General features: G+C 42.3%; 1 protein-coding gene and 1 pseudogene across 1 annotated transcript in view; both read left to right on the top strand.

The window, feature by feature from the left end:
• The window catches only part of HBEGF (heparin binding EGF like growth factor), a 98,321-nt gene that overhangs the window by 50,531 nt on the left and 26,203 nt on the right, over window positions 1-21,587 (top strand). The window lies entirely within an intron of this gene.
• On the top strand, window positions 3,082-6,476 carry LOC101436860 (dual specificity protein phosphatase 16 pseudogene; annotated as a pseudogene).

Here is a 21,587-nt window from a genome sequence, read left to right as displayed (position 1 = left end):
GGGGAATGTGGTCTGTTAGCAAGTCCTGTTAGCTCTACCTTCAGAGTATAACCAGAATCCATCACATCTCTCCACTTCCAACACTGCTCCCCGATCAGACCGCCGTCCTTTCTCACCTGAATGATTTCAATAGACTTCTAGTCTCTTGCAATAATCTCTCTGCTTCCACTTTTCCTTCCTTCCCCCAAAATCTATTCTCTGCCCAGCAGCCCTGGGGGTCAAAGCCCCACTTTCCTCCCCGAGAGATGGGACCCCGGCCGGCCCTCCTCACCAACCTCAGGTCTGGACATAGAGAGACTTGTCCCAAGTGGAAGAAGGCCCCAGGGCAGAAGTTTGAGCGGCAAGACACTTTATTACCGGTTGAGGAGGAGGTGTTGAGCCTGAAGGGAAGATTGATTTCAGTACCGAGAGAAACACAAAGTGGCCTGGGACCTGAGAGGAACCTCTGTGACCATCCCCTTCAAGGAAATGCCCAACCTCAGAGGCCAGTGACTCCAGGCGGCTGAGGGGGCAGGGAGCTCTGCCTTGGCATGAACACCTCCCACTCCTCCACCACCAAAGTTCAGAAGGGCTGTCCTTGCCCTGGCACCCAGGGCTGCCAGCAGTTGAGGGCCACATGCCTCCACCCTCCCCAGGCCCCTGCACTGCACACACTTCCACCTCCTGGGCCCTGGGTGCCCCGAGCAGGCAGGCTGAGTGAGGCAGGTCGGTGAGTCATGTGAACGGGAGCCCTAGGTCTGCCTGTGGCACCAGCCGTCTCGCAGCAGGGCCAGTGGAGGTATGCAGTGTGGGTGAGCCATCCCAGGGGTGGGCGCTGGAATAAACCCTGGCCTAGGAGTCTGAAGACTGTGCTCTCATCCTGGTTCAGTCACATACATGCTGGGTGTCCTTGAGCAAGGCCCTTTCCCTGTCTGAGCCTTAGATTTCTTACCTATAATAAGAGAGCTGGGGTAGATGATTTCCCAGGTTCAGACAAAACATACCTTTATAAAGTACACTGATCTGGACCCTGATGGAAAGGGAGTGATGCTGTCAGAAACAGCAGGCTGCCTGGATAAAAATCCTAACTTGGTCATTTTTTGGTGAGTGGGGAAGAGATTTATCTTGGCTGAGCAGGAGTTTTCTTATCTGCAAAATGGGAACAATAAAGATGCCTACCTCACAGGCCTCATTAAGTGAGACGATGCATGTAAAGTAGGCCAGGTACACAGTAAACACAATAAAGGGAAGCAATTATTATTATATAAGTAAGAAAATAGTCACTCCCATGTTGGGGCGGAGCGGAACAACCACATACTGAAATGCCATTTGTGTCCAACCACTGTGCTGGGCACATTATCTCATGTAATGCTTACCACAAGACTTTTAAAACTTCAAACCAAAACTTTTTACTTTGAAACAATTAAGAGACAAGAAGTTGCAAAAATAACAGAGTGGGGACTTCCAGGAAGACGGCAGGTTAGAGACACAGGACTCACTTCTCTCCTAGAAAAATAGGTAGAAGACAGGCAGAAACAGCCTGGAAAAATGTTCTAGGGTTTAGGATACCACGGGAAGGCTGGGTACCACCTAGAAGAGAAAGGGGCACAGGAAAAACTCTTGACAGAGAGACTGTGAGTAGAAGCTACAGCTGCAGCTGCCAGCACCCATTCTTCAACCTCGGAGCAGACAGCTTTCAATTCTCTGGCCTCTGGCTAGCACCTATGAACAGAAGGGGCCCCAGAGATCCACCTCCCCAGGAAACAAGAGAGAGATGGATGCAGCCTAAGGCTGGTTCAGCTTTTGACCAAAAAATTTGGTCTGCTGCATCCTAGGAGCCCTTCCAGCTGGGGTGCACCTGCACCATTGTTAGCCTTGGGAGCCCAGAAGGGAGTAAAGAGATCTGACCCTCTCAATAACTGTCCCTACTGACCGGGTTGGTTATTGAGGATGCAGCGGGGAGTAGAATTATTTCATACCTGGGAAAAGGGAGGGCACTGCTGGCAAAGGTCTGAGAACTGCCTCTGAGAAAGTTTGATTTGTGAGGCTCTGAACAGCCTGGAGGTAGGAGCCTCTGTCACGCTGTAGCTGCCAGTGTTGCCTCCAGCACACTCCAGCCAGGGTTTGAACCACGAGGGCTGCAAAAGAGCGCCATCTTCTGGAGGACCAAGGAAGAGCCACAAGGAAATTAAAAGTAAATGCGGGGGCGGGGGGAAGCAGCTGTGGCTCAATCTGTTGGACTCCCGTCCACCAAAAGGGGGGCCCTGGGTTCTCATCCCAGGGCCTCCTTGTGAAGGCAGGTTCACAAGGCAGGCTCGCTCGCAAGCACCGCAGAGTGTCGCCCACAAGCGCTGTGGAGAGCCGACTGATCAAGGTGATGCAACAAAAGGGGAGAAAAGACAGAAGAGCACACAGCGAATGGACACAGAGAGCAGACAACAAGCAAGCCGCAAGTGGAGGGGGCAGATAAAATTTTTTACAAAGTAAACGAGAGGGGAGCAGATGTGGCTCAAGTAATTGAGCATCTGCTTCCCACGCGGGAGGTCCCAGATTTAGTTCCCAGTGCCTCCTAAAAACAGACAAAAACAACAACAAGCAAACAAACAAACAAAAACCAATGTAGCTCAGTGGTTGAGTACTGGCTTCCCATGCATGAGGCCCCAGGTTCAATCCCCAGTACCTCCTTAAAAGTAAGTAGGCAAATAAGTAAATATATAAATAAATAAGAGACACTTTTTCTGGCCTTTACAGCCTCTCTTCCCAAGGCCCTTTGAAGCAGGTCTGCAATCGATTACTGGATTTATGGCCCAGATTTGAGCAACTAACAGGGACAATCCTAAAGACCTAGAACAGGTTGAACCAAGAATCAAAAAATGGCAGTAACACATCGCCTTCTGTCACTAAATTCCTACGCAAGAGAGAGAGAGATTGAGCATCAGAATACTCTCAACATCCTAATCAGATGCCAAGACATCAGCAAAAAATTACAAGCCATCCTAAGAAAATTGAAGAAATGGCCCCAGATGAGACCATGATTTGAGACAACTAATCAACGAGGGTCATACAAATCTCCAAAATCAAATTAATGATTTGAAAGACAACATGGCTAAAGAGATAAAGAACATCAAGAAGACGCTGGGTGGGCACAAAGAAGAATTTGAAAACTGAATAGAAATATAATAGAGCTTATGGGAATTAAAGGCACAATAGGTAAGAAATAGGAGAAAATCAGGGGAAATTTTCCAGTTACAATCGCCACAAAAAGGCTCAAATACCTAGGAATCAATTTAACCAAAGAAGTACAGGACCTATATGCAGAAAACTACAAAGCAATGCTAAAAGAAATCAAAGACCTAAACAAATGGAAAGACATTTTGTGTTGATGAATTGGAAGACTAAACATCATGAAGATGTCAATCCTACCCAAACTGATTTATAGATTCAATGCAATACCAATCAAAATCCCAACAGTCTATTTTACAGAAATAGAAAAGGCAATTACCAAATTTATTTCTAAGGCAAAGTGCTTCCAAGGAACCAAAATTATCCTGAAAAATAAGAGTGACATGGGAGGAATTTCACTGCCTCACCCTGAAATATATTCCAAAGCTACAGTGGTCAGAACATCATGGTATTGGCACAAAGATAGACTCGTTGATCAGTGGAATAGAATTGAGGATCCAGAAATAAATAGTCAACTGAGTTTTTACAAACTTACCAAGTCAATGTTACTGGGACAAAATAATTTCCTCAACAAATGGTGCTGGGAGAACTGGATAGCCATAACCAAAAGAATGAAAGAGGACCACTATCTCACTGTCTTTACAAGAATCAACTCAAAATGGATCAAAGACCTAAACATAAAAACCAGGACCATAAAACTACTAGAAGAAAATATAGGGAAATATCCTCAAGACCTTGTGGTAGGTGATGATTTCTTGGCTCTTACACCCAAAGCACATGCAATAAAAGAAAAAATAAATAAATGAGACCTCTTTAAAATTAAACATTTTTGTACCTCACAGGACATTGTCAAAAGGATGAAAAGGCAGCCAACTCAATGGAAGAAAATATTTGGAAATAATAGCCGTCGGATAAGGGTTTAATATCCATGATACATAAAGAGATGCTACAACTCAACAACAACAACAACAAAAAAAAAGACAAAGGACCCAATTAAAAAATGGGCAAAAGACTTGACATTTGTCCAAAGAAGAAATACAAAAGGTAAAAAAGACACGTGAAAATTTCCCCCAACCCCCCTCTGCCCCTGCCACCTTTCCCCTTCTTTCTGTATATCACTGTTTGGAGGACTTTAATCAGGTTTTGTTGTTGTTGTTAAGATTTATTTCACTATTTATTTATTTCTCCCCACCCCATTATTGTCTTTCTCTTCCTGTGTGTGTTCAGCTTCCTTGTTTTTTAGGAGGCACCAGGATCCCAACCAGCCACCTCCCGTGTGGTAGGCGGGAACCCAGTTGCCTAAGTCACATCCGCTTCCCTTTTATCAGTTTTTAAGCAATTACCACCTCTTCCCACCCCCTTCCTCACTTTCCACACCCATTCCCATCTTTACCTCTTAAAGTTCTTCACCCCTTTCCACATTGTTTTCCCCAAGGCTGATTGGGGAGGGTGTGTGTAAGAGAAAGAGTGAAGAAAAGTCACAAATGTGGTGTCTCTTCCTTAGCCTCCTGCCCCCACCCAACCTCACCCCACAGAGGAGAAGAAAATATAGTGAAAAGAAGAGCAGGAGGAGAGAGGGATGCTAGCGGGCACTCAGTGCTCTCCTGGCTCTGTGGGGACCCCTCGCAAGTCTGTCTGTGGGAGTCGGAAGGTCGGTGGTCCCCAAAGCTTTCAGACTAGGGCAAAGCTGTTGGAGTGAGGGAGCAAAGGTGGGTTTGCTGAGTTCTCCCTTTTTTTCCCCGCCTCTCCAAAGGAAAATCCACTCTAGTCCCTACCTGCATTTCTCAGTCCTGCCTACCTGTTGCCAACATTGGGCCAAGCTGAATTCTTCCCGGTGTTTATCTTGGTTTCCAGTGAGATGTCCCCAACAAGGAGCTGATACAGCAGAATGGTATTGGTTATGTGTTAAATGCCAGCAATACCTGTCCAAAGCCTGACTTTATCCCCAAATATTATTTCCTGTGAGTGCCTGTGAATGATAGGTTTTATGAGAAAATTTTGCCATGGTTGGACAAGTCAGTGGATTTCACTGAGAAAGCAAAAGCCTCCAATGGATGTGTCCCAGTGTCCCAGTGCACTGTTTAGCTGGGCTCTCTTGCTTTGCCACCCTCACTATTGCTGGCATCATGAAGAGGATGGATATATCCTTAGATAAGCTTACAGATTTGTGAAAGATAGAAGACCTACTATATCTCCAAACTTCAATTTTCTGGGTCAACTCCTAGATTATGAGAAGATTAAGAACGTGCCTGGAGCATTGGGGCCAAAGAACAAACTCCAGCTTCTGCACCTGGAGAAGCCAAATGAAGCTGTCTCACAGGGTTGACAAAAAAGTGAGATGTCCCTCAGTCCAACCTGTGCCAACCCTGCTACCTCAGAAGCAGCAGGGCAAAGGCCTGTGAATCCTGCCAGTCTGCCTAGTAGATAGCCAACACTGCTGGAGGACAGTCCACTGGTAGAGGTGCTCACAGGCTCCATCGGTCTTCAGTCAAGCTGGAAGACAGCAATAAGCTCAAGTGTTCATTCTCTCTGGATAGCAAATCAGTTTCATATTCAACCAGTATGGCAGCATATTTGCATGGTTTCTCTTCATCAGAGGATGCCTTAGAATACTACAAACCTTGCAGTGCTGTGGATAGGACCAACAAGCTATACCAGTTCTCCCCAGTTCAGGAAGTACCAGAGCAGACTCCAGAAACCAGCCCAGATAAGGAAGAAGCCAATATCCCCATGAAGCCCCAGACTAGCAGGCCTTCAGACAGCCAGAGCAAATGATTACACTCGGTAAGAACCAGCAACAGCAGTGCCACCCAAAGGTCCCTCTTATCTCCATTACATCAAAGTGGCAGTATGGAGGACAGCTACCACACCAACTTCCTCTTTGGCCTTTCCACCAGCCAACAACACCTTGAGAAGTCTGCCCCTGGCCTGGGCCTCAAGATATCAGATATCTTGGCTCCCCAGACCGCTACCCCTTCCTTGGGTAATAGTTGGTATTTTGCCATGGAGCCCTCTCACTTCTACTCAGCTATCTATGGAGGCAGTGCCAGTTATTCTTCCTACAGCTGTAGCCAGCTGCCCACTTGCAAGTGTTCAAGTCTATTCTGTGTGCTGGAGGCAAAACCAAGTGACAGGGCTGACTCATGGTGGAGCTGGCACAAAGAGAAGCCCTTTGAAAACAAGTTTAAATGTAGAAGCTGCAGATGGAATTTGGAGAAAGCATAATGTCAGAGAACAGGTTGTGGGAAGATCTGGGGAGAATGGGCAGTCAGTCTAGTTTTTCAGGCAGCATGGATATCATTGAGGTCTCCTGAGAAGAAAGACACTTGTGATTTCTATTTATAACTTTCTTGTTCACCAAAATATTCCCTGTAAATATGAAGTACATATATTTTTGAAAAATGGAGCTATGGTGTAAAAGCAAATGATGGATCAATACAGCTCTCTTGACATCTGCATTTGGGCGATCAGCTAACATTTCTCTCAACAAAAATAGAAGGGCAGATGCTAGAGATCCCCCTGGGCAGATGAAGAAATTTTACACAGCAATTGCACATCTTGTTCTTACGAAAGCAAGTTGTATTTGGAGTTAGGACAAAAACCCCTCCCATTTCACATTGTGCCACAGAGAGATCTCAAATACTTGTCATTGTCCACTCCCTTTCCTAGTGCACCTTAGCACTGAGACTGAGCCAGCTTGTGGGTCAGGTGGGTAGACCCTGTTAAGGACAGAAACCTAATGGTAAATCCAGAAGAAATGAACACACCATAAGCTGAGTCACCAGCCCACACTCACCTGACAGCTGAGTGACACTTGCCTCATTCTGCTGGACAGACTGTTAGGGGACTTGCCAAGATAAACTTTAGAGCAAACCCAGTACCTCAGACAGTAAAAATGGGGCTTTCACCATACCCACACCTGGTAGCCTGTTTTCTAAGCACTGTGAATAGGTAGGTACCTAGTTATACTCTTCAAACCAGTTCAAACTGTACACAGATCCCAGGCGGACCTGGAGGAGGTAGCTAATTTTCTTCTTCTTCTCAGGTTTATGAAGAAAGAGAAGGGAAACCTTCTAAGATTCCATTTTAAACACCTGGAATCTGGCAGCATAATGATTTAACTTAAAGTTGGAAGGCTAAACAAGTCTCTCTCTCTCTCTTTATAAATCCAATAATTGTTTAAAATAGGATTGTTAATCCTGTGAAGGCGGGTTTGGAGCCAGATGTGAATTTATTTGGGCAGGTGTCAGAAGAGCAGCACCTTCAGCTTCTCAGCTGAAGTAATTATTTTCCATTTCTGTTTTATTGTATGGATACATTTTATAAAAGTGTATCATTAAGGCAGAATTGTATAGGAAACTCCTAAGAGGGAAAAAACTATGGAAAGATAAGGGCAGCTAAAACTGCTTAGGAGCAGCAGGAACTTACTTTCTAATGGGTTTTCTTCCCTTCTTGGCATGGAACAAGGCTGATATTTCTATTATTTCCTCAGACTTTCAAATTTCTTGATAGGGCTGAGAGGGGCTTTAGTAAGCAATGAGCCTTCAGATTAAAACACCTGGTACAGGAAGGTGAGGAAAAGGCTAGTGAATTTAGTTGCTAGTAGTATGGAAAGCAACAGCCAAGCTACAGTATTTTCAAAATCTATCTTCAGGGAGCAGATATGGCTAAAGTTGTTGGGTGCCTGCCTCCCACATGGGTGGTCCTAGGTTTGGTTCCTGGTGCCTCCTAAAGAAGAAACAGACGATGAGCAAAAAACAATGAGCAAATAGATGAAGGAACCATCCTGGGGCTGGGGGGAACCTATCTCCAATACTTTCTTAGTAAAAGGCGCATGTCAAAATGGAGTAAGACTGAAGTGGTCTCTCAGTCCTTGAATTACAATCACTGTAAGGAAGCAATCCTGGCAGCTGAAAACATGAGGTGATTAGAACAAGTACACAAGTGATAGTATCTATCTGCTCTTAAACTCCCTGCCTTGAATTTTGTCAACTACAGTATGATCCTCTTCTGAAGACTTAATTCATGTCAGCAGCTTTTTTTTTTTTTTTGAGGGTAGGGTGTTGTGATTGTTCTTTCCTTTAGTATAATTGTAGCTAGTTGCTGACTTATATCTCAGATTTTTCTGTATTTGAGAAATGGACAGTCCTTTGACTAGGATTTGACTTACTCTTTCTGTGGTGACTGCTAAAACCAGCATAGAAAGACGTTTCAAAACTGACTGACTGAATCACGAAGATTATGAGCTTCACAGATATAACTGGTAATGCCCAAATAACGTGCTAAGATCTGGGTAGAAAATCAAGGCAGAAAGAAAGTAAACTGCATAGAGAGTACATTATTACCATATCCATAAATGATCCAAGGTAGTTTTTATAGAAACATTTGCTGAGAATTTAAATCTTTGCTATAATCAGACATTTTTAAAGTTTCACCGAGTAATTTTCAATGTGTTATTTATACACACACGAAACATGTAACAGCTCATTGTTTCCAGAGTCTGGTCACAGCTGTGAAATATTTTTAAGAAATGAAAGCAGTAGCTCCGATGTTAAATATGTATCAGTCAGGGGATTTGGTTTTGACAAGAAATCCATTAGCAGAAACTTGCTTTCCATCATTTGGGGTTTCTCTTGGCCACAGGCACCTTCCTCTCTATAACTGTGCTGCAATCATACACTACAACCTTTAATCCCTAGTCACTCCTGTTAAATGATCAGCTCTTGGAACCCAGGCTACCATCTTAAGGGGCAGCCCTGTGTTTGTGTGGCATTTGTGGGCAGCGTGGCTGGCTCTATTCAGCAGGTAATCGTAGGGGAAGCCCTGGAGTCTACTAGCATGATACAGAATGGTGATTTTAAAGAGCAAAACTAGGCTTCTAGTTTTGTGAGAAATGCTGGAAAATGGCTGAGGACATTTGTTAAGTTAGGTGGAAGGACTATGTAAATGTTTAATATGTATATTGTTCTTTTGGTGTAAGGCAAGCTATTGAATGGTTAAATTGTGCGTTTCTCATTTTGATGTGTCATGTATGTTAACATGACGAAATAAAATCAATACTGATACTTGTTTATACCTAAATTTGAGAAAGAACCTCTCTGTGCAGCTAATAAACTTGGGAACAACAATGTCTGAGTTGCCAAAGAAGGCAGTAGTGGAACCTGCTTGGTTCTTCTCACATAAATGAGGATTTAGCTCAAAATAAAGTACTGTAATCAGATTAAAAAAAAAAAACATGAAAAAATGTTCAATATCACTAGTGATTAGGGAAATGCAAATCAAAACAACAAAACTACAATGAGACATCATTTCACACCTATTAAAATAGCCACAATTAAGAAGACAACTCCAAGTGTTGGAGAGAATGTGGAGAGATGAAGAACAGAGCAGTGACACGAACAAACACTTGCAAACACATATCATAGCAGCAATATACACAATTGCCAAAAGTTGTAAATAATCCAAGTGCCCATCAACTGAAGAAGGGATAAACAAACTGTGGTACATTCACACGACAGAATATTATGCAACTGTAAGAAGAAATGAAGTCGTAAAGCATATGACAACATGGATGAACCTGGAGGACATTACATTGAGTGAAGCAAGCCAGACACAAAGGACAAATACTATATGATTGCACAACTATGAACTAAATATATTGTGTAACATATTATACTTATCTATTTACATAAAATGTAAATATAAATCAGTTTTTGAAGATGAAATTAGATTAGTGGTTATGTAGTGCTGGGAAAGGCATGCTAAGGAGTGTGGAGTTTTTCTTTTTGGAGTAATGAAATGGTTCTAAATTTTTTTTGTGGTGATGAATGCACAACATTGTGATTGTACTAAAAGCCATTGATTATACAGTCTTGAAAGATTGTATGGTATGTGACTATATCTTAATAAAACTGCTGAATATATAAATAAATAATTGTGCCAAAATAGCCAGAAATAGCAACTATGCACAGCACGGGAAACAGAGAGAGATTGAGAGGTGAAGAATTTTCTTGTGTTTTTTTTTTTTTTTTTGGTGTTGTTTATTATCATTACTATTATTTAATTAATGAAAACGCTCTATTAATAGTTGAAGTGATGAATGCACAACTATGTGATTGTACCAAATACCATTGATCATAACCTTTGGATGAATTGTATGCTTTATTAATATGTATCAATGAAATTGCTTTGTTTTTAAAAAAAGGGAGAGAGAAAGAAACTTAAGGGACATATCAACTAAATGCATTATGTAGGTTTTGGGGAAATTTGAATACTGACTAAATATTTGATAATATTATGTATTTGCTTCCAAAAAATACTTTTGTAGAGATGGTGAGTAGAGTGGGTGATGATGTAGTTGAAAGAAGAGTGACCATGCAAATAAGATTCTTTATATGGATGTTAGATATGTAGTAGTTCACAACTCTCTACTTTCTTTAAGCTTTAAATTTTCCATAATAAATATTTTAAATGTCATTAATCCAAAGTGACTTATTGATTTCTGAGGAGGTTGTTCCAGGTTTCCCATAACTTGACTCCCATAGCTTGACTCCCACAAATTTTGAGGGGAGCAAGGGATCCTCTCTCATGTTAATACTGGCTCCCCTGACAGAAAACTTTACATCTCTCTCCATCCAAAGACAAGGGAGCAGAGGCAAAGGATGAAGTGGGTAGGCAATATAGGGTCTCGGACTTAGAGCCTCCAATAACAACCTTAAAGAGTGGGTGCAATAAGTGCCAATTAGCAATGCATCTGGAAAACGACCTTGACCAAAAGGGGGAAATATTAAACATAAATGAGTTTCTATGGCCTTTTTTTTTTTAAGATTTATTTTTTATTTACTTCTCTCCCCTTCTTCCCCCAACCCCCCCGTTGTCTGCTCTCTGTGTTCATTTGCTGTGTGTTCTTCTGTGACCGCTTCTATCCTTATCAGTGGCACCAGGAATCTGTGTTTCTTTTTGTTGCGTCATTTGCTGTGTCAGCTCTCCATGTGTGAGATGCCATTCCTGGGCAGGCTGCACTTTCTTTCATGCTGGGCGGCTCTCCTTACGGGGCACACTCCTTGCGCGTGGGGCTTCCCTACACGGGGGACACCCCTGCGTGGCAGGGCACTCCTAGCATGCATCAGCACTGCACATGGGCCAGCTCCACACGGGTCAAGGAGGCCCGGGGTTTGAACCATGGACCTCCCATGTGATAAGCAGACGCCCTATCCATTGGGCCAAGTCTGCTTCCTTCTATGGCTTTTTAAATATTCCACAGTGAGTCAGGAGGTCATTTCAGATGTTAAGCTTATGCAAGTCTCATTGACTGCTACGGTAAACAGTGCCTCAAACAGAGGAGCAGCTGAGGGCTCTAGAGACATCTAGACACTGTAAGCAGGACAGACAAGCTCAGGAATTTGGCACCCTGTCAGTGGGCCTTACTTTGGAATTTATGCCCCCCATTGTAACAGAGTTAGACTCATTTATAATTTCCCTACACATGGCTCTTCTGTCCCTTGTATTTGAACCTATAATTACCACTAGACTTGTTAAATATGTGTCCAAGAGACTTAAATCTTTGGTGTATTCATGTGCCGTTTGAACCCTGACTCTCAGCAGAGTTGTAATACCCACTATCTAGTTCATTTGACTTACCCAGGGCAACTAACAAGGAGATGATACTGGACATCGCCCATCCCAATGAACAGAGAGTATCTGCAACTGCAAGCAAGATAGTTCCATCCATCTGCCCCAAGGGATCTAAGCCCCCTCTCAATTAGAGGTGGAGTGGGTCTCACTGTCCCCAAAACCTCAAGAATGGGGAATGAAAAATAGACTAAAGTAGCCATTATTATTTTATTATAGATTTATTATCATTCTAGCAACAGAAGAACTTTTATCATTCTCATGAAGGCCGTATCCACTAGAGGTTCTGAGGGGAGGGAGAGGGAAGAATATGTGTGACATGGGGGCATTTCTGGGACATTGGAATTGTCCTGCATGACATTGTAACGACGGATACAGGCCATTACACATTTTGTCATAACATAAAATTTTATAGGGCAGAGTGTAAACTATAATGTAAACTAGTCCACAGTTAGTGGCAATGCTTCAACATGTGTTCATCAATTGTAATAAATGTACCACACTAACGAGGGATGTTGTTAATGTGGGTAAGTGTGGGAGGGGGAAGGGAGAGTATATGGGAAGCCCTTATATATATTTTTGTAACATTTATATAACCTAAAGCTTCTTTAAAAATATTTCTAAATAAAAAAAGAGTAGCTGTGATGATCAAATATCTGATATATTATATGTGAAAGAGCCCGCATGTATAAAATTAATGCAAAAAAAGAAGAAGAAATGAAGTTGTAAAGCATATGACAACATGGATGAACCTGGAAGACACTATGTTGAGTGAAGCAAGCCAGAAACAAAAGCACAATTGCTGTATTATTGTGCTACTATGAATTAAATATATTGTGTAAACCCATGTAGTTAATAACTTGAATAAAGGTCACCAGAATATAGAACGAGGTTAGAGAATGGAAAATTGAGGGTTAATTTGTGCAGAATTCGTAAAAAAAAAGATGTGTTAATCCTTGGAAATGAATAGAAAAGGTGAAAGCCCAACATAATGTCTGTAACTAGCAGTACTATTATGTGGATATGAAAGGGGTTTAAAGGGAACTCTAAAGTCATGTATATTCCTAAAAAGAAAGCTAAAAATGTAATGTGGATCTTTGTAGCATAACAAAACTGCATGTGAAATATGAACATGGGTAAAATTGCATACATAAGATTGTTTTTCTTTGAAATTAAACGAATGTATGTTAATACTATTATAAGATGTTAATATCAGACAGAAAAACTCACTATGCGGGAAGCAGATGTGGTTCAACTGATAGAGTGTCCGCCTACCATATGGAAGGTTCGGGGTTCAATACCCAGGCCTTCTGGCCCATGTGGTGAGCTGGCCCATGTGCAGTGCTGCCGCGCGCAAGGAGTGCCATGCCACTCAGGTGTCCCCCACATAGGGGAGCCCCATAAGGAGAGCTGCCCCACGTGAGAAAGAGCAGCCCACCCAGGAGTGGCACCGCACACACAGAGAGCTGATGCAGCAAGATGATACAACAAAAAGAGACACAGACTCCTGGTGCCGCCTGACGAGAATGCAAGCAGACACAGAAGAACACACAGTGAACCGACACAGAGAACAGACAACAGGGGGGAAGGGGAGAGAAATAAATAAAATAAATCTTAAAAAAAAAAAAACACCCAAAACTCATTATGCTAAGTGAAAGAAACCTGACACATAGTATCTCATATTGTCTGATTCCATTTATATAAAATGTAAATATAAATCAATTTCAAAAGATGAAATTAGGGTTATATAGGACTCAGGAAGAACTGCTAAGGAATGTGAAGTTTTTCTTTTTGGAGTAATGAAATGGTTCTAAAAATTTAGTGGTGATGAATGCACAGTGTTGTGATTATACTAAAAGCCATTGATTGCTTTGGATAGATCGTGTGGTATGTGAATTTATCTCAGTAAAACTGCTTAATAAATAAATAAATAAACCACCTCCTTTCTCCCTGCCTGTAATCCTCATTAGCAAGACCCATTCCAAATTAATCTTCTAAAGTGACAGCTCCAAATCTCTATGGCTGTCTGCTAGCTGTAGAACAGAGTTCAAACTCCCCAGTCTGGCATGCAAGCCCTTTTTCTTCTCTTTTTTCCAATCTGGTCCCAACCCCCATTTTTCCAGGTTTCTCTACTGGGACTCCTTTCTGGGATCCCAAGGTTTGGCAGCCTTGTCCACATTTTTTCAGAGGATCCCATTTACTGAAGCAATACGTTTTAAATAAAGCCAAGAAGTGAAATGTTTGATTAAACATGATTTAATTTTCATCTTGCACAATTTTTCCAATAAACTTACTACTTAAAAAAAAAAGCCATTGATCATACACTTTGGATAGATTGTATGGTATATGAATATATCTCAATAAAACCACTTAATAAATAATTGTGCAAGAATAGCCAGAAATAGGAGCCATGTACAGCAGTAGAAGAATAGAGAGATCGAGAGGTTATGAATTTTCTTGTTCGTTTGGTTTTTGTTTATTATTATTGCTGAAATAATGAAAATGCTCTAATGATGATTGAGGTGATGAATGCACAATCATGTGTTTATATCAAAACCATTGGTTGTACACTTTGGATGAATTATATGCTTATTAATACGTATCGATAAATTTGATTTGTTAAAAAAGAAAAAGAAAAAAATAGATAAATGTCACCTCCTCAGAATTAAACACTTTTGCACCTCAAAGGACTTTGTCAAAAGGGTGAAAAGGCAGCTGACTCAATGGGAGAAAATATTTGGAAATCACATATCTGATAAGGATTTAATAACTATGATATATAAAAAGATGCTACAACTCAACAATAAAAAGACAAATGACCCATTTAAAAAAAGGGCAAAAGACTTGAATAGACATTTGTCCAAAGAAGAAATACAAATGGGAAAAAAACATGAAAAAATGTTCAACATCACTATTGATTAGGAAAATGTAAATCAAAGCTACAATAAGAATTCATTTCATACTTATTAGAATGGTCACTACTGAAAACACAGAAAATTACAAGTATTGGAGAGGATGTGGAGAGGTAGGAACGCTTATTCACTGTTGGTAGAGATATAGAATTGTACAGTCACTGTGGAGGGCTGTTTGGCAGTTCCGAAAGAAGCTGAATACAGATTTGGCACGTGACCTGGTCATACAACTACTACGTATATACCCAGAAGAACTTAGAGCCGTGACACGACAGACATCTGCACATATCAGCATTATTCATAATTGCCAAAAGATGGAAACAGCCCAGGTGTCCATCAACCGATGAATGGATAAACAAACTGTGGCTTATACACTCAGAATATTATACAGCTGTAAGAAGAAATGAAGTCATGAAGCATATGACAGCATGGATAAACCTGGAGGACATTATGTTGAGTGAAACACGCCAAACTTAAAAAGACAGATACCTTATGATTGCACCATTATGAACTAAATATATTGTGTAAACTATTAATCTTTGGAAATGAATAGAAAAGGTAAAAGCACATTATAATGTTTGCAACTGGCAGGACTATTATGTGGTTATGACAGTGGTTGAAAGGGAAAGTCTAAGGTCACATACATTACTAGAAAGAAAGCTGAAAAATCCAAAGATTTATGAACAACTACTTTGTGGGACCCCAGGGTCCCAGGATGCCCACCCTTAAATGAAACACAGCCCAAAGCACATAGCTGCCGGCATAACCTGGACACTTGATTAGTTAAAAAATGACATGTCTCGGGAAGCGGATGTGGCTCAACAGATAAAGCGTCCACCTACCATATAGGTGGTCCAAGGGTTTGATACCCAGAGCCTCCTGGCTCATGTGGTGAGCTGGCCCATGCGCAGTTCTGCTGCACAAGGAGTGCTGGCCCATGCAAGGATGCCCCCACACAAGAAGTGGCCACCACACAAGGAGAGCCACCCCACGTGAAACCACAGCCCACCCAGGTGCCACATACACAGAGAGCTGACACAGCAAGATAACACAACAAAGAGACACAGATCCCCAGTGCTACCTGGTGAGAATACAAGCAGACACAGAAAAACACACAGTGAATGGACACAGAGAGCAGACAATGGGGGTGGGGGGTGTAGGAGGGTGGGGAGAGAAATAAATAAATCTTAAAAAAATAAGGGAAGCAGATGTGGCTCAACTGATAGAGCATCCGCCTACCATATAGGAGGTCCAGGGTTCAAACCCAGCCCATACACAGTGCTGCTGCAAGCAAGGAGTGCCGTGCCACGCAGGGGTGTCCCCCGCATAGGGGAGCCCCATGAGCAAGGAGTGTGCCCCTCAAGGAGAGCTGCCCCATGTGGAAAGTGCTGCCCGCCCAGGAGTGGCTCCGCACACACAGAGAGCTAACGCACAAGATAACGCAACAACAGCAAAAGAGAGACACAGATTCCTGGTGCCGCCAAGAATACAGGCGGACACAGAAGAACACACAGCGAATACACATGAGAGCAAACAACAGAGGTGGGGGGAGGGGAAGAAATAAATAAAAGTAAATCTTAAAAAAACTGACAAGTCTCTCTGGAAGAAAGAATGTGCAGATGGTACTGCAAACATTAATCTTCTCAAGGCTGTATACTTCATTCCTGCGATGGTATCAGCAAACACGCCATTTATGAGCTTCATGTAACTCTTGCAGAAACTCTGACTCATACCCTATGGAATGTCTTTGTACTGAGACCCTCATATTGCTCCTCCTTTTCTCGCTTCTTTGTGGAGTGCTTTCTTCATTCTTTGAATGGCTGCCATCAGAGATTCTCTCCTGTTCATAAGTCCCCATGAAGTTCAAGCTTAATGCTTTGCCTGGTGTGTTCTTTGGTCTAGCAGTGGCCTCAACCTTTGCCCTTCAGGCGCTGGGTTAGAACAATTGGTGAGCCATCGAGGAGACTGGCCGTGGCGGGCATGAGCTCCAGGAAGGGAGAATCCACGGGGGATATCCTGAGTTGGCCTATAACATCCATGTGGGGAGGGGTGGCTGCCCTCCTGGATGAGCGGGGAACAGACAAGTGGGGACAGCTGAGAGAACATGGAGTTGCCCACTTGCTTGACTGTTGTGGAACTCTGTGTGTGTACCAGGATGCCCTAAAAACACTGATGGGAGTAGAGCGTGCACAGCAAGAACAAAAGATTATTAAATTTAGTAAAGGTAGCGAGCATGTTGCCACAGCAGACGGCTGGCTGCTGCTATGGGCGGTAGAGTTAGCTATAGCAGATTGTCTTGTGGAAGTCAAAGAAATCCGCCTTTTGAGGAAGGAGTTAAACTGGAAAGGGATTTGCGGACTTCCACCACCTTAGTGACAAGACTCTTTGAGCAACTAGATAAGAAGGATAAAAACACAGAAATATTGACCTGTTGGGGGTTTTTTGGTTTTGTTTTGTTTTTTAAGGCCAGGTTAGATTTAATATAACCCATTACAAGAAATACATAGTATAACAATATTTATAAATGTGAATAATAATTCTTATATAATAGAAATTAATTACAACATAATTCTAATTTTTATATTACAGCTCTAACTCTTGGACATAATAATCTCTAAGAATAGAATAAATTATTGGTTAAATTATTTAATTTCCATTTAGGCCATAGTTCTTTCTGAATAATCAAATTCTTATTTGGGAATTCTTCACATCTTATTGGAATGAATTACTGCAGATAACAATATGCCAACTCATAATTTTATGAGGCAGAAAAACTCAAAATTTTTTTCAACAGTAATTATGCTAAATCATTATTAATCCAGATGGATTGTTTTAATTAATGAGTATGCATAAAAAAGAGTTAAAGAAAAATGAAGTATCCAAAAATATATCTCTTCTCCAGTCCTCCTCAATTAAAAGTAAATGTTTATTTTGTATGAAGAAACTTACAGAATACTGACAACAGGAACAATTTGCTAGTTGCACTAAGTAATTATTGTTCATGTACTATGATATTGTTATTTTACATTTATCTGGTCTACTCCAGCTCTTTTTTGGTTACTATTTGCATGGAGCACCTTTTTCCAATCTTTCACTTTTTTTTTTAACCTAACCATCCTTTTTTATTTTATTTTATTTTTAAAATTAGAATGTTACATTAAAAAAAATAAGAGGTTCCCATAAAACCCACACCCCACTCCCCCATCCTAATCATTTTTGTAAATTGTATTTTTTTGAAGATACATACATCACAAAAAAGGTTACATTATAAAAAACATAAGAGGTTCCAGTATACTCCCCATCCCCCCCCCACACTCCTCACACACCGACAACCTCCCCCATCATTGTGGCACACTCATCACACTCAGCAAACACATTTTGGAGCACTGCTGCACCATGTGGATAATGGTTTACTCTAGTTCACACTCTCCCCTAGTACATTCAGTGGGTTAAGGTAGGATATATAATGTCCAGCATCTGATTCTGCAATATTATTTGGGACAACTCCAAAGTCCCAAAAATGCCCCCACATCACATCTCTTCTTTCCACTTCCTGCCCTCAGAAGCTACTGTGGCCACTTTCTCCCTGTCAATGATACAATTTCTTCTATTAGTCACAAAAGTTTTATAGTAGAATATCAGTAAGTCCACTCTTTTTTTTTTTAATTAATTAATTTACTTATTTCTCTCCCCTTTCCCCCCACCCTGGTTGTCTGTTCTCTGTGTCTATTTGCTGCGTCTTCTTTGTCTGTGTTTTCTTTTTGCTGCTTCATCTTGTTGTGTCAGCTCTCCATGTGGGCGGCGCCATTCTTAGGCAGGCTGCACTTTCTTTGGCGCTGGGCTGCTCTCCTTTCGGGATGCATTCCTTGTGCATGGGGCTCCCCTATGCAGGGGACACCCCTGCGTGGCAGGGCACTCCTTGCACACATCAGCACTGTGCATGGGCCAGCTCCACATGGGTCAAGGAGGCCTGGGGTTTGAACCGCAGACCTCCCATGCAGTAGGCGGATGCCCTAACCACTGGGCCAAGTCCACTTCCGTGTAAATCCACTCCAATCCATACTATTCCTCCGTTCTGTGGACCCTGAGATGGCGATGTTCACTCCACCTGTGTCCTTATGTCTGAGGTGGGTCTCTTGTAGACATCATATAGATGGCTCATATTTTTTTAATCCATTCTATCAGTCTATATCTTTTGATTGGGGACTTCAATCCACTAACATCCAGTGTTATTACTGTAAAGGCATTACATACTTCATCCATTTTGTCCTTTGGTTCTCTGCTGTCATACTGCTCTATTATCTGTCTTCTTATCCTTTATTTACCCTTTCTAGTAATCTTCATTTCTAAACTCTTCTCCAAATCTCTCACTGTTGTTTTTTCCTTTCAGGTTGCAGCACCCGCTTTGGTATCTCTGGTAAATCTGGTCGTTTGGTAACATATTCTATCAGTTTTTGTCTGTGAAGACTTTAAACTCACCCTCACTTTTGAAGGATAGTTTTGCCAGATACAGAATTCTTGGCTGGTAGTTTTTCTCTTTCAGTACCTTAAATACATCACACCATTTTCTTCTCTCCTCCATGGTTTCTTTCTTTTTTTTTTTTTAAAGATTTATTTATTTATTTAATTTTCCCCCCTCTCCTGGTTGTCTGTTTTCTGTGTCTATTTGCTGCGTCTTGTTTCTTTGTCCGCTTCTGTTGTCGTCAGCGGCACGGGAAGTGTGGGCAGCGCCATTCCTGGGCAGGCTGCTCTTTCTTTTCACGCTGGGCGGCTTTCCTCACGGGCGCACTCCTTGCGCGTGGGGCTCCCCCACGCGGGGGACACCCTTGCGTGGCACGGCACTCCTTGCGCGCATCAGCGCTGCACATGGCCAGCTCCACACGGGTCAAGGAGGCCCGGGGTTTGAACCGCGGACCTCCCATATGGTAGACGGACGCCCTAACCACTGGGCCAAAGTCCGTTTCCCCCTCCATGGTTTCTGATGAGAGGTCTGCACTTAATCTTATTGAGTTTCCCTTGTATGTGATGCTTTGCTTTTCTCTTTCTGCTTTCAGAATCCTCTCTTTATCTCTGATATTTGTCATTATGAATAGTAGGTGTCGCAGGGTAGGTCTACTTGGATTTCTTCTGTTTGGGGTGCATTGTCCTTCTTAGATATTGATATTTACGTCCTTCATAAGAATTGGGAAGTTTTCAGCCACTATTTCCTCAAATGTTCTTTCTGCCCCTTTTCCATTCTCTTCTCCTTCTGGGACAACAAAAATGTGAATTTTTGTGCATTTTGCATTGTCATTTGATTCCCTGAGACTCTGTTCCACTTTTCCCATTCTCTTCTCTTTCTGTTCTCCTGTTTTTTCCAGTTCAGATGTTCTGCCTTCAAAGTCTCTAATTCTGTATTCAAGCAATTCAAATCTGCTCCTATATGCCTCTAATGTATTTTTAATCTCATACACTGTCTTTTTTTAAAGATTTATTTATTTCGCCCCACCCCCCACCATCTGCTCTCTGTGTCCCCTCACTGTGCATTCTTTCTGTGTCTGCTTGTATTCTCACTAGGTGGCTCCAGAACCAATCTTGCAGAGTGGGAGAGAGGCCACCATTCTCTGGCACCACCTCAGCTCCCTATTCCACTACATCTTCTTATTGTCTCTCCTTTATATCTCTTGTTGCATCATCTTACTGTGCCAGGTCTCTGGGTTGGCTGGCACTCCTGTGCAGGACATCATTCCCATGCAGGGCAGCACTCCTGCGTGGGATGGCTCTCTGTGTGGGCCACCTCAGTGCATGGGCCAGCTTGTCTTCACCAGGAGGCCCTGGGGATCGAACCCTGGACCTCCTATATGGTAAACGGGAGCCCAACTGCTTGAGTCACATCTGTTTCCCTCCACTGTGTCTTTCATTCCCATAAGGTCTGTTACTTTTCTTTGAAGGCTTTCAAATTGTTCTTTATGCTCTCCCTGTGTCTTCTTAATATCCTTTATTTCTTTAGTCATATTTTCTATAAATTCTTTGAAGTGATTTAGGATAGTTGTGTGATTATCACTGATTGTCTTTTTATTTATTTATTTCTATTTCTTTCTTTCTTTCCCCTCCCCCCCAACCCCATTGTCTGCTCTCTGTGTCCATTCGCTGTGTGTTCTTCTGTGTCCATTTGTATTCTTGTCAGTAGCACTGGGAATCTGTGTCTCTTTTTGTTGCATCATCTTGCTGTGTCAGCTCTTCGTGTGTGGCGCCACTCCTGGGTAGGCTGCACTTTTTCGTGTGGGGTGGCTCTCCTTATGGGGCACACTCCATGAGCTTGGGGCACCCCTACGCAAGGGACACCCATGCATGGCAGGGCACTCCTTGAGCATGGCAGCACTGCGTGTGAGCAGTCACCACATGGGCCACTCTGGGCATCAAACCCCAGACCCTCTATATGGTAGGCAGATGCTCTATCAGTTGAACCACATCTGCTTCCTGACTGATTAATCATCTTAAATCCTGTATCTCTTTGGGATATTTGGTTTGTTCTTTTGGCTGGGTCATCTCTTCCTGTTTTCTAGTATTGCTTGTAATTTTTTGCTGATGTCTAAGGATCTGAATATGTTGGTGAATTTACTCTGATGGCCAATTTCTCTCTCTTGCCCATTGTTTTTTTTTTTTTTTTCCCACAGTTTTTCTCAGATATTTGGTTCAATTTATTCTAAGTCTTTAAAATTACCCAGCTTGGGAAGCAGATTTGGCTCAACTGATAGAGTGTCTGCCTACCACATGGGAGGTCCAGGGTCAAATACAGGGTCTCCTGACCTATGTGGTGAGCTGGCCCATGCACAGAGCTGATGCACGCAAGGAGTACCCTGACATGCAGGGGTGTCCCCCGCGTAGGGGAGCCCCATGCAC

This window comes from Dasypus novemcinctus, chromosome 2 (assembly GCF_030445035.2).
Source record: "Dasypus novemcinctus isolate mDasNov1 chromosome 2, mDasNov1.1.hap2, whole genome shotgun sequence".
NCBI lineage: Eukaryota > Metazoa > Chordata > Mammalia > Cingulata > Dasypodidae > Dasypus > Dasypus novemcinctus.
The sequence above is the reverse complement of the archived record's forward strand: the minus strand, read 5'-3'. Positions and strand labels throughout refer to the sequence as shown.